Source organism: Palaemon carinicauda, chromosome 19 (genome assembly GCF_036898095.1).
Source record: "Palaemon carinicauda isolate YSFRI2023 chromosome 19, ASM3689809v2, whole genome shotgun sequence".
Classification (NCBI taxonomy): domain Eukaryota; kingdom Metazoa; phylum Arthropoda; class Malacostraca; order Decapoda; family Palaemonidae; genus Palaemon; species Palaemon carinicauda.
Window position 1 is genome coordinate 9,691,634 of NC_090743.1, and position 12,274 is coordinate 9,703,907.

The following is a 12,274-nucleotide window of genomic DNA, read 5'->3' on the forward strand; positions in this document are numbered from 1 at the left end:
CACATCATATTCATCAATTATTTAATTTTTCCAGTTGCAAGATGCGTGAATTGCATTTAAACATGCATACAAACTAAATCATATCAATCAATTATTTATTTTACCCGGTTGCTAGATGCGTGAATTGCATTAAAACACACCATACAAACCAAATATTTATCCATTATTTATTTCTTCCATTTGCAAGATGCGTGAATTGCATTAAAACACGCCATACAAACCAAATTTCGTTTTGTTAAATAGTGGGAGAGTTTATTTCCTTGGCATTTATAAGCTGCCATTAAAACACACCATACAAACCAAATCATATTTATCAATTATTTATTTTATCCGGTTGCAGGATGCGTGAATTGCATTAAAACACACCATACAAACCAAATATTTATCAATTATTTTTTCCAGTTGCAAGATGCGTGAATTACATTAAAACACGCCATACAAACCAAATTTCGTTTTGTTAAATAGTGGGCGAGTTTATTTCCTTGGCATTTATAAGCTGCCATTAGCATAATCCGGTCACAAAATGACAAACGCAAACAGTCCAGCGGAATGCGATACCATCAGAGATTTCGATCGGCGGACAAGAAGGCATCTGCCAGCCTTGCCGAACCTCACGGGAACGACAATACCTAATAATGATGAGCTTAACGTTGGCCCCGCTCTCTCTCTCTCTCTCTCTCTCTCTCTCTCTCTCTCTCTCTCTCTCTCTCTCTCTCTCTCTCTCTCTCCGTTTACCAACCTGTATTAAGAATAAAGTTTAGACATTCTCCCTCTCTCTCTCTCTCTCTCCGTTTATCAACCTATCTCAAGAATAGAGTTTAGACATTCTCTCTCTCTCTCTCTCTCTCTCTCTCTCTCTCTCTCTCCTCTCTCTCTCTCTCCCTCTCTCTCTCTCAACCTATCTTAAGAATAGGGTTTAGACATCTCTCTCTCTCTCTCTCTCTCTCTCTCTCTCTCTCTCTCTCTCTCTCTCTCTCTCTCTCTCTCATAATATTGGCGCATTTTCATCTAACTACCTTTCAATTTATGTTTATTTTACAAATAAAAGGATATTTTTTTTTTACAAAAATAGAATAACTTGAAAGGTAGGTAGGTAGTCAGTACAGTACCAAACCCCAATTGGCATATACATATACAGTGGCATGCGTAAAAATCACAGGGAAACGATGCTAAGATGCAAAAGAGCTACAGGGATAATAAGAATAGAAAATAGATTATTCTGTCCTTTCAAACCAACACGAGCAGACGAAAAACATCGAGTTGTTTTTTAATCCATATACTGTACCTATCCTTCCGTTTATCAACCTAACTTAAGAATAGAGTTTAGACATCTCTCTCTCTCTCTCTCTCTCTCTCTCTCTCTCTCTCTCTCTCTCTCCTCTCTCTCTCTCTCTCTCTCTCTCTCTCTCTCTCTCTCATAACAAAACCTTTAAATATATCACATCAGAGAATTATGAACCTCAGAATGTTAACCGAGACGATATCCTATAAAAAAAAAGTACACTTAAACATTATTATTTTTATATTTTAATGTAAGACTATTATTTCATACGTGTTACTAAATACAATAACAAAATTTGGTTGAAAAAAAAACACGGCAAAAAAACAACCTAATGCTGAACGCAACCGCAATAAAAAACCAAAGAAGATAAGAAAATGACACTCGGAATAAATAAAGAATAAAGATATCACCTACCAAATTAAATGATAAAACAAAATATTAACCTTAAATTCAAATACGTAAGAAAAGATAAACCAGTATTATGAACCTTAAACTTTCAAAGCAAGCAGAGAAGACCATCAGAACCCAAAACTTCTAAAAGTCAAGCAATATTAAAGCACTAAGAAATTAGCGAAGCATAATTTGGGATGAATTTAAATTCGTAGGTCAAGAACTTTTGTTATGAGTAATCCCAAGATCACCAATAAGGAACAAGCCAAAGGTAATAATAACAGGCAATGGATTCACTATTAAATGTACCCACAAGGTTACCTATCAGAATACGTACAGGTACATTTTACACACACACACACACACACACACATATATATATATATATATATATATATATATATATATATATATATATATATATATATATATACTCGTATACCATCTTTAGTGATATGGAAAAAGGATGGAAGTTAAAATTTAATGACCTATGTACGACGGATATGAAGCCTCTCTCTCTCTCTCTCTCTCTCTCTCTCTCTCTCTCTCTCTCTCTCTCTCTCTCTCTCTCAAAGCAACGTACTTACTGTACTCTCAAGCAAATCAGCGACTTGATAAGAACAGTCCAAATGTCTCTTCCTGCAGATCCCCTTCGCCACATAACCGGTAATATAGGGCGAGTAACACAAGCCTCTTAAATCTAGTTATTTTTTTACCATCATATTTCTCTGCAACAGCATATCCTTAGAGCGAGCGAGAGACGATTATCTTTATTACGGAGAGGACTGGGCACTTGGACGAGACGTAGCAGCAAGAGAAAAAAAAAGTGCTCTTAAATGGTCAACACTTGCTGGAAATCAGAAAAATGCGGAGAGGAGATGTCACGCTGAGATGGGGAAGGGGTAGTGGGGGTTGCGGAGGGTCAGCTGGGGGGGTTGGCTGAAAGATGAAGCAGTGAGGAGGGCAGGGCCTTTGGAGGCTGGCTGAGGTAAGGTAACTTGCAATTTTCGAACCCTCAAAGAGACACAAACTGCACTTCCGGGGGAGGGACAAATGCCATGACTGGCGTTGAAATGCCCTGTGACAGGTCCTTAGCAGGCGCATGCGTGTGATCAGGCCGAAAGGAGGCGATTAAAGGCGATAAAACAGGCTGGATCTGGGACGGCGGGCGTATGGCAAGGACTTGAGCTGGGACCGTCCCCATTCATCGAGCGCCTCATCAGTCAGAGCCGAGCCACAGGTAGAGGTGTGTTGCCGTAGTGTTTTCTGCCCTCTTGTACGTCGCTGCGCCTCCATATACACCAGCGTTAGCTACAGCATAAAGTTCGCAAAGTGAAGCGTCGTGCCTTCTGTCACAAGGGCCGACCTGCCTTTATTGTGGTGTGCCTTTGATGAACGACAAGTGAATACGTGCGTAGCATTTGATATAACAGCCGAAGCGGCCACCTCGACTCTTGAAAACTTGCAGTGTTCCAAGTGCTTCTCCTCCTCTCCTTTGGTTGGGGGATATGACTCTAGGGTGGCCTTGGTGATGTGAAAACTTGTCTCAAGGAGATAATGAAAGTAGTGTAGAAGCCACCTGTAGGAAGGCTCACTGTTCGTCGACTCCTTGTGGAGCCTCTTTGCAACTTGGGGGAATATAGTCATTGTAGCTGTCATATCGATCATACATGTACGCCCGGTGCAGAGATGAAACATCCTCTTCCACTCTTATGCAAAACAACAACAATAACAGAAATACGCGCAAATATTTCACAAACTAGGATCGGTACGTTGACGCCCCAATAGCGGTGAATTAATGAGGGAAAATATATATATGTATAACCATTGTATTATCAATTAATAAATCTATAAACGACAGTGACATAAATAAAAAGAAATTTATATATTATCGCCGCGAGAAGGAAACAAGGCGCAGAAAAAAAGGGGGAAAAATGAAAGCCTATCAGTAACACGGGAGATAAGGAAGATAAAGAGAGAGAGAGAGAGAGATTATTATTCGCGGGATAGTGACAGAAACCCAAGCGGAGAAGGTTTAAGACTGAACGGCATAATAACATTCACGCCATCGAGTGCATCGGCTACACAATCCTATCATATTACCCTACGAGTTCAGGTTGGTACATTCTTGTTACTGAGAGAGAGAGAGAGAGAGAGAGAGAGAGAGAGAGAGAGAGAGAGAGAGAGAGAGATTTTGGTCTTCTTACCATGACAGAACTAGCTAGATAACAGCATAGAATAAAATTATGTATGTACGTATTAAAAGGATTGCATTTTATTCTTATCTAGGTATAATTCGACACATATCTGTTAAACAATCTCCAAATGACATTTTTTTTTTTGTTATTTCATTTTCCTGGATGATAACGCACGAAAATATATTGGTCATTTACGGCTTGATTGCAGCGATAACAGTAAAAAATTGACACCGAGAAAAACACCATCCTACAAATAATAATATATAAACATACCATTGTTACTTAAAATTCAAAAAATTTCTAAAAATATATTTTATATAAATAACAATTGCGGATCAATTTCATCATATACAAATTAATTACCGATGAGGTAATTAAGAATATTGACAGTAAAAAAAAAAAAAATAACTGATCTTGCATAAAAAGTGTCGTTCTTTAAATTTAACTCTTCACGTCAAATATTTTTATTCACTGTATGAATTATATTTTTTAGTAATGTAACAGAAGAAACAGTTTGATAGCATACTATTGGTCACTATCAATATTAATTCACTTATCTATAAAGTTACCTTTACAAAGTGACTAAAAGTATTTTGAGCAATTAAAAAAACATATAAGTATAAGAAAAATATTGTTACTAAAGCAAACAACAAAAATAGTATTAATAACAATAATTACTGATAACGCACAAACGACAAAGCAAGTATTTACAAAATTCTGATAGAAATCTAAAATGAACATATATTTTGTTCACTTGATTTATGACTTAACTTTAGCTAAGAAAATCTAAAAACTACAAATAATAACCTAAAACTGGAATACAAGTAAGTCCCACTTACTAGGCAATGTGTACTCAACAATTCATCAAATTACGGTGAATTTTCTTAAAATCACAACGGTACAGCGGAGACTTAATACCCAAGAGCACTGGATAGGATATTTCATTTTTTAGCTAATTGTCAAAATTAAATAATTGATATCCTTCTACTTAAAATTAATCGTCATAATTTCTAATCGATTAATGAAACAACATTAATAATGTTTTATTACAAAGATATAAATGAAAAAAAATAAATAGTATAAATATTCACAAACATAAACAATTATAAAATAGAAACCAAAATAACATAATTATAATTATCCCTATGAACAATCAATTAAGAATATAAAAAAAATAAATGCTTATATAAAAAATATTCCTTGATAAAACCCGCAATACAATGTTTACATGATGTCATATTCAGACATTAATCTATTTGAACCCAGTATATAATTGATACTCAACATCTAAGTAAAAGTTATATGTATCACTATTGTGTCAAATAAAATTCCAATCAACTAAAATATGTATCAATAAATATATACCGTCCAAGTCAGTGATATGAATGTGCCAAGTTCAAATTAAAATAACAAAATACAGTTAGCTATATAAGATAAATATACAACCTAATATAATCATACAAGTTAATAGTAAGTGGACCATGACCTTATACGAAAAATATAAGCAAATGTTTGAAAAACTTAAAATGTATTTATAATAATAACTTTAATTCACATTGAAAATGCTACCATGAATATAGTAACCAAAACATCAAGATTTCCATAAGACAATTTAGTAGGGGTAAAAATCAGTATATTGATAATATATAAATCTTAAAATAATGCAACAATTTATTTCACAAAATTTTAAAACAATATATTATAATAAAATCGAATAAATACGCATGTTCAAATGACCATTCTAAATAAGGATACCTAAAAAAAAAAATCTGAATGATATTTTTACCTAAAGCGTTTTTTTTTTTTTTTTAATTTACTAAGAAATGTGAAATAATGGTATTTTGAAATATTAGAAGCCTATTAATATTTATATCCATAATACCAGCTCATGTGTATGTGTGTATGTGAGTATATATGCGCAAGTGTGTGTATATGTTGCCTGTGCATCTAGGCAAACAATGGTAAAGATATCCATACAAGTGAAATGAAAAGAAAGGATTGTCTGGAAAATATTCTAAATAAATGATTCTATTAATTCTCTAAATTTTGTATAAGTTTCTAAGTGAAGCGTCAATAACAATATGCCATATTAAAATTTAATGCAACCATTTCCTTTAAACAATGCATGTGTAAACATAGTAATACAATATTACTAGTCAATACATACATATAAATGGGTTTGCTATAATAATAAAAAAAAAAAACAGCTCAAACTCTTAAGCCATTGCAATTTGGTATATACTTGTAAAATCTATATTTATTTTCAACTTGAAATCTATTGTCCTCTGTCTATCATTTTCTTTGTGTCATAAAAATATTTTCACACGAAATCTTAAGATATACTGATACTATTATATCATCTCATTTACTTTCCATCCGATTAAAATTATAGCATTAATTTTCATTAGTTTTATCAAAAACATTGAAAAACATAATACGAAATTCTTACCATAATTTTAGGTGATAAAAATTATTTTAAAGAATCATTCTTAAATTTAATTCTTAGCGCCTATCTTTCTATAATGGATCAAATAACAACAAAAGGATTAACCTATAAAATATGACAAGATAATTCTTATACACTTTAATCAATATATAATGTAAACATTCCTTAAATACACTAAAAAGGAAAAAAAAAATACACACACATACACGGTACCATCAAAGTCTCTATACTAAAAGAATAACTCACACCAAAAGAGAATCATATACGATAAGTAGTCCTACCCTAACCAGGACTCGAACCTATGACTAACCGGGTTGAAAATAGGATTTTCCCAAGACCCAGTCCAAAATGTCACGGAGTTGAACCTTGATCATAGAAGCATTAGACATTATAAATCACTAAGAGCGAGTTATTTACAAGATAAAGTGACCTAAATTCCATATCAAAAGGGTTATTTGCGGATTTATCTTTGAGAAGTATAAAAGTGTCATTTATAAGATTTGGAGAACCTTTCTCTCTCTCTCTCTCTCTCTCTCTCTCTCTCTCTCTCTCTCTCTCTCTCTCTCTCTCTCTCTCTCTCTCTAATATATATATATATATATATATATATATATATATATATATATATATATATATATATATGACTGATCTATTTGACGTTGTTACAGATCTTAAAACATTCTATATTTTTTATTCATTACTTGAATAGTTTATGTGCTATTTCATTTTCTCAACTGGTTACTTTACCTATTCTATCCATCGGAGCCCTAGGGCTGGGCTCGTAGCATCCTGCTTTTCTGACCATGGTTTCAGCTTGGCTAGTAATGGTATATATATATATATATATATATATATATATATATATATTATATATATATAGATATATATATGTATATATATATATATATACATATATATATATATATATATATATATATATATATATATATAAATATATAAATATGTGTTCCTACAAAATACAAATGTTTTGCTCTGTTGAAGTTAGATATATGGTGATGTCTTTATTTCTTGCACTAAGAACAAGCACATCCGTATGTATACAACCGCAAAATAAATATGTCTGCATACATGTATGCATAAAAACCCCTACTTCCGGCACATAAATTCCATACACTTTCATTCCCCCTATGATCACATTTCTGCGGTCCTCAAATAGATTCGACCGGCATGATACCAAAAGCCCCAACACAGCTGTCCGGGCCCCACTCTTATTATGAGATCAGCGCTTTCCTTACTAAAAGAGGAATCAAATTTCCCTCTTTCATGCCCGTAGGCCATATAAAAAAAAAAGGGGGGGGGACACTTCCGGTCCTTTGACCAAAAAACGATAACGCATCTCCCCTTCATATTACTCAAGTGTCTGTTTTGAGTCTCAGATTTTCCCCCCAATAGGTTTTAAAGTCTGAGTCTTTCCTCAGTTCCTGGTCGTTCTCTCATCCCAATGACGAGTCGGTAAATGTTTGCGTGCGTTAGCGCTGTCAACAAAGAATAGAGATACGGTAGCGTTTCTACCTTGATTGAGAAGGGGGGGGGGAGGGGAGATGGATGTCGTGGGTATATAGAGTTGTGGGGGGAGGATAAAGAGAAAAGAGGGGACCTGGATGCTTTTAGTGTATTTATTGATAGATGGGGAGAGGGGGGAGCAATCTATGGAAATGGAGGGGTAGTGGGCTGTATAGAAATGAAGGGGAGACGACTGGTTTGGAGAAAGATAAAAGATTGTAGCTACTGTTTGTGACCGACGTGTTTGCCTATAGAGGGAGAACACGAAGGAAAGAGAGAGAGAGAAAGAGAGACACGGATGTCCATGAAAAAAGTCGAGCACTGCAGCAAGCCTCTCTCTCTCTCTTTCTCTCTCTCTCTCTCTCTCTCTCTCTCTCTCTCTCTCTCTCTCTCTCTCCCTGGTCCATGAACTTAAATATGAGATGGCTGACGGTTTTATCGTTAGTTGTTCTCCCGACACACAACTGGTAAGGAGGAAGAATGATGAGTCTGCATCGCAGGTTAGTGGGAGATACTCGAGCTTCTTCTTCTCCTTCTTCTATCTTTCCGTGCATAATTGCGATGTTATCTAGAACGGCCGGACGCCGTGGTTGGCTCTTATGTCGTTTTAGCGGTCACTAGTTTTCTACGAGATAATACAATGATAAAGATGCGGTCGTCCCAAGAATCTAGGAGAACCCGGCCGCTGACACAAGCGGTGACTTACGGTGCTTGCACGGAGGCAGTACGCTTGGTTCTTTCTAGTTCTTCCAGCACCCAAAAGGACTGTGTTCTTTTACCTGACCCTATAGGCTGTTTAGCATTTGTTAATTTACGATGACATTTATACAAGTATGATTTAAAACCTCCGCTGAATACATAAACAAATCCCTTTAATTTACATGGAGAAATTTAAAGAAATGACCTACCTCTTACATTCTTTATATTATTATTATTATTATTATTATTATTACTTGCTAAGCTACAACCCTAGTTGGAAAAGCATGATGCTATAATATGCCCAGGGGCTCCAACAGGGAAAATAGCCCAGTGAGGAAAGCAAACAAGGAAAAGTAAAATATTTCAAGAACAGTAAAAACATTAAAATAAATATCTCCTATATAAACAATAAAAATTTTAACAACATAGGACAAAATAGTGTTCCCGAGTGTACCCTCAAGCAATTGAATAAAATCTAGCTAAACGTAGTGAGAAGTATAGTCATATATTCATGTAAAATGCCGATTCAATAATTTTATAATATTAATTTCAAACAGAGCTGAAATCAATTTCTTATATTCCACGAGTACAAAATTTACTTCCTTAAGCATGTTAGAAAAACCAATCTCAATTCAGTTTCTTGAAATGATTTTGAAAACGGTAAGAAAAACATATGTAGATAAAAACCAACGTAAGTAACTTTAATAATAATAAAACGGTGATAGAAATAATTACATTGAAAATAATAATTGTTACTACTAAAGGTCATTACTATCATAAGAGACATAGGTATTCAAATTAACAACAATAGTGAATAATGAAGGCACTTTAAACATACTGGAATTAACTGATCACTAGTAAATTCATATGACAATCCACCACAAAGAAGATGTATGTTGCAGGTGAAATTGCATAATACTCATTCCCATATATATATATATATATATATATATATATATATATATATATATATATATATATATATATATATATATATGTGTGTGTGTGTGTGTGTGTGCGTGTGTTTGTGTGTGTGTGTGTGTGTGTGTGAATACATATATGTATATATATACAGAGAGAGAGAGAGAGTTTTCTATTGCTTGAAGGTCCACTCGGGCACATTATTCTATCTTATTTCTTCTCCTCTTATTTTTTTCAAGTTTTTTATCGTTTATATATAAAAGGTTTAATTTAATGTTGTTACTGTTCTTAAAATCTTTTATTTTAATTGTCCATTATTTTTGTTGTAATTTATTTATTTCCTTTCCTCACTGGGCTATTTTTCTCCGTTGGAGCCCTTATAACATATTGCTTTTCCATCTAGGGTTGTAGCTTACATAGTAATCTATATATATATATATATATATATATATATATATATGTGTGTGTGTGTGTGTGTGTGTGTGTGTGTGTGTGTGTAGTAGTAGTAGAAATCTATTGGCACGGTCTCAGCACAGCTAAAATTAAACCTTTATAAGAATTTTGAATGTTTTTTTTTTTTATGACGTTCAATAACATTAACTTTATAATTTTTTCCCAATTCTTCTTAATATGGAGAGGATTTACTTCTTATTTCATTATCAGAGATAAAAAAAAGGTACTAATGAAGCATATTTGCACATAGCTTCAGTTATCATGATCAGTTAACTTCTTAACAATTTTGCAAACCACTTGTTAACCACTTTATCATTAAGCTAAGGTGACAGTAATCAAGCTCAGTCACTTCAAGTACAATATCACGTCGTTGATGACATAGTTTCTAAAATACTAATTGTATACTATCGTCCAATCCGTCATTATGAATAACGGATTACAACCTATTAATGTTATCTGGATTGCAAAGTGGTAATGTAGAAATAAGCTCCATGTTTAAAATCCTTTGGGAAAAAAAAAGAACGAAATCCCTAATTTGTAATTCAAAATGACATTTCGGGCAAATTATTCATCCGACCTTCATCAAACATCTTAAAATTAATACATTTTTGGGGAACTGAAATGGAAATTATTCAATTCCACATTCTTCATAATACATTTGAAAGTACTGTTGTTATTATTATTATTATTATTATTATTATTATTATTATTATTATTATTATTATTATTAGCTAAGCTACAACCCTAGTCGAAAAAGCAAGATGCTATAGTCCCAGGGGCTCCAACAGGGAAAATAGCCCAGTAAGGAAAGGAAACATGGAAAAATAAAATATTTTAAGAACAGTAACAACATTTATATAAATATCTCCTATATAAACTAGAAAAAAACTTTAACAAAACAAGAGGAAGAGAAATAAGATAGTATAATGTGCCTGAGTTGCCGCATAGATAACAATGTTATCTTTGTACAAAGGCCGAAGCCTTTCAATATACACAATCTTATCAACCTATATAACTGTTAATTTCTGACCGTTAATAACTAATTTAAACATCTGGATGACAGTAACAAGGACCTTGATTAAATGGTTGCGGAAAGCTTGTATACATTACCAATAGCTGTCACCTTTCAAAATGTACCGATACAATTATGGCATTTTTCAACTGATTTTCATTCGGTCAAAATCAAGGTTCCTCATATTATTGATTAAAGCGACGTTTATCTCTAATAATAGTTATGATAGTTTGGTTTAGTTTTCAAAAAAAATCTAATAAAAAAATGTCATTCTATTATTACAATTTTTTCGAAGGTTTTTGTTAAAAATCAGTCATTTATATCCGAAAGATCAAAAGCAAATTATCTAACACACACATGATATATATATATATATATACAGTATATATATATATATATATATATGTGTGTGTGTGTGTGTGTGTGTAAAGCAAATTGTCTAAGATCATTCAGATATATATATGACTGATTTTTATCCGAAAGTTTTGAGAAAAAAACAAGTATCAATGGAATATCATTGTTATTATAGATATCTTTAAAACACAAAACGAAAGTATCAAAACCAATAATGGCGAAGAACTATATACATATATATATATATATATATATACATATATATATATATATATATATATATATGTCAAATAATCTTTATCCTTGTTCATTATGCTGACATTAATCTCACCGAAGAAGTTAACTAGGATATAAAAATCCTTCAATTGTAATACGTTTTTATGACTACAGGTGTCGTGACTCTTGTTCAACAAACTATAAGTGAAATCTATTTCATTAAAGTCAATTACTCCATTCCAGTGTTTTGACTTCGTCAGGAACAAATAAATCGATAAATAAATAAGTACTAAAACAAAGATAAATGAATGAATAAAAAAAGAAATATGAACTTATGATTAACAAGAATTTAAAAACCCACTTTTATTTTTTAATCATTTCAACGCAATATAGCTTCATTCGGGGTATCCCCTTTCCAGTGGAATTTGGTCTTTTTCCTACTTTTAAGCTGAGCCGATACGTTTCCTTGTATATTATTTTTGATAATATAAGTCAGATGACGACGATTCTATATATATATATATATATATATATATATATATATATATATATATGTGTGTAATGTAAAGAGAGAGAGAGAGAGAGAGAGAGAGAGAGAGAGAGAGAGAGAGAGAGAGAGATGTAGATGTATACGCATTCATACATAATATACTTTATATCTATTAATCTAGTATAATTACTTGTTAGCTTACATTTAAATACATTAATAATAAAAGATAAGTCGACATACAGATTCACACACACACACACACACATATATATATATATATAAAGAGAGA

General features: G+C 32.8%; 1 protein-coding gene across 3 annotated transcripts in view; it reads left to right on the plus strand.

Annotated features, from left to right (window-relative positions):
- The window catches only part of fj (four-jointed), a 191,919-nt gene that overhangs the window by 27,469 nt on the left and 152,176 nt on the right, over window positions 1–12,274 (plus strand). For 2 of the 3 annotated variants that reach the window (XM_068393151.1, XM_068393153.1), the window contains exon 1: window positions 2,822–3,788. The exons of the other annotated variant lie outside the window; for it this stretch is intronic. The gene's annotated coding sequence lies outside the window, so the exon portion shown is untranslated. Of the gene's footprint in view, window positions 1–2,821; window positions 3,789–12,274 lie in introns of those variants that run through there. 3 annotated transcript variants of the gene reach the window in all.